The sequence below is a fragment of the Triturus cristatus genome, chromosome 5_1, assembly GCF_964204655.1.
Source record: "Triturus cristatus chromosome 5_1, aTriCri1.1, whole genome shotgun sequence".
In the NCBI taxonomy this organism is placed as follows: domain Eukaryota; kingdom Metazoa; phylum Chordata; class Amphibia; order Caudata; family Salamandridae; genus Triturus; species Triturus cristatus.
In genome coordinates, this window is record NC_140587.1 from 990,816,508 (window position 1) to 990,820,157 (window position 3,650).

General features: G+C 48.2%; 1 pseudogene; it reads right to left on the reverse strand.

The window, feature by feature from the left end:
- Nucleotides 1–2,302: 2,302 nt before the first annotated feature.
- On the reverse strand, nucleotides 2,303–2,542 carry LOC146832758 (NADH dehydrogenase [ubiquinone] 1 alpha subcomplex subunit 6 pseudogene; annotated as a pseudogene).
- Between the last annotated feature and the right edge of the window lie 1,108 nt (nucleotides 2,543–3,650).

Here is a 3,650-nt window from a genome sequence, read left to right on the forward strand (position 1 = left end):
TAGTCCCACATTATCCACGCCAGGACTGGCCCTATTAATTGTAATTGGTGGGAGTCAGTCGACCCCGTCTAGGGCATTCAATGGAGCATAAGAATTAGACAGTGGAAGATGGAAGTCCCATCCAATCTGTCGATGCGATCTCTTGGTAACCCTTCTCCAAGGAATGGACATGTCAAAAGGTAAAACAGGGGAGTGATATGAATAAAAATAGGACATGTCCAATGCAGATATTCCAGTACCACTCAAATTATTGGGGTAGGAACAGATATGGCTCACCACCCTAGGGTCCCGAAAGTTGATGATCACACAGTCACCCTCCACTTTCTTAACTCTACTTCCCAACCAGCACACCCTGCGGACAGTCAGAATCTCAGCACTTAAGCTAGGAGGTAGTGGCCTGTTATTATTTAGCCAGTGTATAACTTTGTTTTTCTGCTCACTGTGAGACTCAGGCTTAGCCTGGGTAAGCCTTGGGACACCAACCAATATAACAGTATAGGGTTTTGACTCAGGGGGAAGATTAATGCATGGGAGGTTTTGAGGGAGATCAACACTCTCCATACTAGACTTGCTAATAGTAGCACTCTTGTTAATGTCTGTGGAGGTAGCATTATTATTACACCCTGGATCAGTCGGCACCTCTACACTAGCAGGAGAGAAAGGTACTTCAACAACAGGGTCATTGCGACCAGGGAAGTTGGGTGGGGCTCCACCCCTACGGGTCTTAATATTGGAATCAGACCTAGTTTTATCATCAATTTCAAGGGTGGTTAGAGACTTAGAGCAGTTGGAGGACAGTGTGAATTTCTCCAACATGGTCGTATTTGTAAGCACCATGTCCTCTATTTTCTCCAGCGAAGAGGAAAGCCGGTTTACTCTCACATATAAGGGTAAAAGAAGAGATTTAACTAATTTATCTAGATGCTGGAGAAAATCAGAGGATAGAGGGTCTTCATTAGTTTGAGTAATAGCAGTGTGTAAAAACCTAGAGCTCCCTATAGCAGGAGTAGCACTGCCAGGTACAGAGGAATTGGGAGCATCTCGATTAATAACAAAATCATGCGGTTTAAACATTTTGGACTTTTTTGCACATTTTCCCCTGGGCAGTACTCCCCTACGCTTTCTTTTACCAAAAGTAGGCTTGGGCTTATTACTCACAGTCGGAGCAACAGTGTACGATTGCTCGGAGATAGACTGTGGGTGAGGGGTGCTAACAGTTGTAAGAGGAGCATTGGGTTCGGGGATAGGCGTTTGCTCTAGTAATGTATCCACTGAGCCCAGATCCGTTTGGTCCGACTGCGCTTCAGTAAGACTGGGCGATATAACGAGAACAGTTTGCGGCAGTCTACTATCTGGGGACAAAGCCGTCATTATATTACCCAATGATGATCTTTTCTCTTGAATTTCTAGGGACAATCTTTTCTCGGTTAAGATAATCTCTTGTTCTAGAACACGGGCCGCTCTTGTAATAAAATTATCGAGAGTCCCTAGTACTTGACCCCCTTTAGTGGCCTGCATTACCTTCCTACCAGATCTAAGGGAGGTCATACTGATAGTTGCGGGTCAGACTATTGGGAGGCTACCTACGTAAAATGGAGGGGTCTCAAAACAGTTAAAGTAATGCACCAGGGAACACAATTGGGAATAATTGCTAAGATGTTAACTTTACACAGCAACAACGTAAAACACTATAAGGCAGGACCCGCCTATCAGCAGCTTTGCTACTACTCACGATGAGTATAGTCCATGTATGGTAGCACTTGTCAGGGGGGTGGCCCGTCCTGTCCACGGCCGTCCACGAACGGCCACAAACAGCCCGCTCTTTGCCCGGTCTTCGCCCCGAGCTACGTCCCGCGCGCGTACCGCTGGCGCGTCCAATCGGGGGCTTAAGAAGAACCAAAGGGCAGGAGGGGGCGGGAGCGGGAAGAGGAACCAGGTGAGTCCAATCAGCTAGGCGCTGAGCACCATGGTCCTCGCAGTCCCGCAGCAGGGCAGTTCAGCAACCTTTCCCCTCGAGCAGCAGAGCGTCCAAGCAGGTCTTTAGTGATCAGAGGCACACGCAGAATGATTGTCAGCCAGGATATTTATAGCGATGAACCAACGAGCGGCTCCCGCGAAGCGGGGGCCGCGAGGCGCTGTGTGAATGGATGCAGATGACGGGGGCGGGAGCGGGAGCGGGAAGAGGAACCAGGAGAGTCCAATCAGCTAGGCGCTGAGCACCATGGTCCTCGCAGTCCCGCAGCAGGGCAGTTCAGCAACCTTTCCCCTCGAGCAGCAGAGCGTCCAAGCAGGTCTTTAGTGATCAGAGGCACACCAATACAAGTTGGCTGTTCTTGATCACCAGCATGTCAATGGCACGGGGATCTGTGACATGGCTGTTCCTGCGGAACATCTCGCGCACCTTATCGCGGCCCTGCCGCACTGTAATATCTAGCTGGAACACGTGCACAGTATTGGGCACTTCTCGGTACCAGGCCCGGTACAGCTCCCGCACGCGGCGCTTTGCCTCGCCTAAATCGCGGCTAAAAAGAGGCTTCCTCATTCTTAGTCCTCGAGGCAGTGCTGCGTCTGTGTCTCTGTTCACAGTGGTAATTCCTATTTCTTAGTCCTTTAGCCAGTGCTGCTAGCTGTTTCTTTGGCCCCAGTGGTAATTCCCCATTCTTAGTCCTGTAGTCAGTGCTGCAACTGCTTCTCTGGTCCCAGTGGTCCTTCCTAATTCTTAGTCCTCTAGGCAGTGCTGCTAGCTGCTTCTCTAGTCCCGTCGTTAATAATTCCTCATTCTAAGTGCTCAAGACAGTGCTGCTAGCTGTTTTTCTGGTCCTGTTGGTAATTCGTCATTCTAAGTCCTCACAGTGCTTGCAGTTGTGTCTCTGTTCCCTGTGGTAATTCTTCATTCTAAGTCTGCTAAGCAGTGCTGCAGCTGTGTCTCTAGTCATGTTGGTAACTCCTCATTCTAAGTCCTCTAGGGAGTGCTGGTAACCTTTTTTTCTGGTCCCAGTGGTAATTACCCATTCTAAGAACTCTAGACAGTGCTGCTTGATGCTACTCTGGTCAAAGTTGTAATTCCTTATTCTAATTCCTCTATGCAGTGCTGCAGCTGTGTCTCTCTCCCCAGTGGTAATCCCTCATTCTTAGTTCTCTAGACTCTTCTAGTAAACAAACAATATTATTTACCATGCCAATAGTGCTAACTTTAAAAAATGTGAGACCGATTGCATTGCAAATACTTGTTAGCCATACAGTCTGGCAGACGGAATAAAGCGTAGTCTTCCTACTAAGTAGGTGCTTTTAATTCACATTAAACAATTCCCTCCAACTCCTGTTCTACCATCATCTGGTGTACGCCATTCAGTGCTGCCAGGTAGCAGCACACCCTGCTCCAGCGTGGAGTGCTAAATCCCTCCCTCTATCACAGACCAAAAATCTCACATACACACATTATCCATACATTCGCTGGTGGGGCCCATAACACCAACATTCACTCACCATTAATCCGTGTGGGAGGCGATTATCTTCCAGACGCTGGCATGAGAAGGAAATACCCCTTTTACCCTAATGAGCGACAAATCTACACCACCTTCTGTTGCTCATTAGGCCCTATATTCCATCTTTGGTATTCCTCTCATATTTTTGGTGGTGGATCTGCTAGT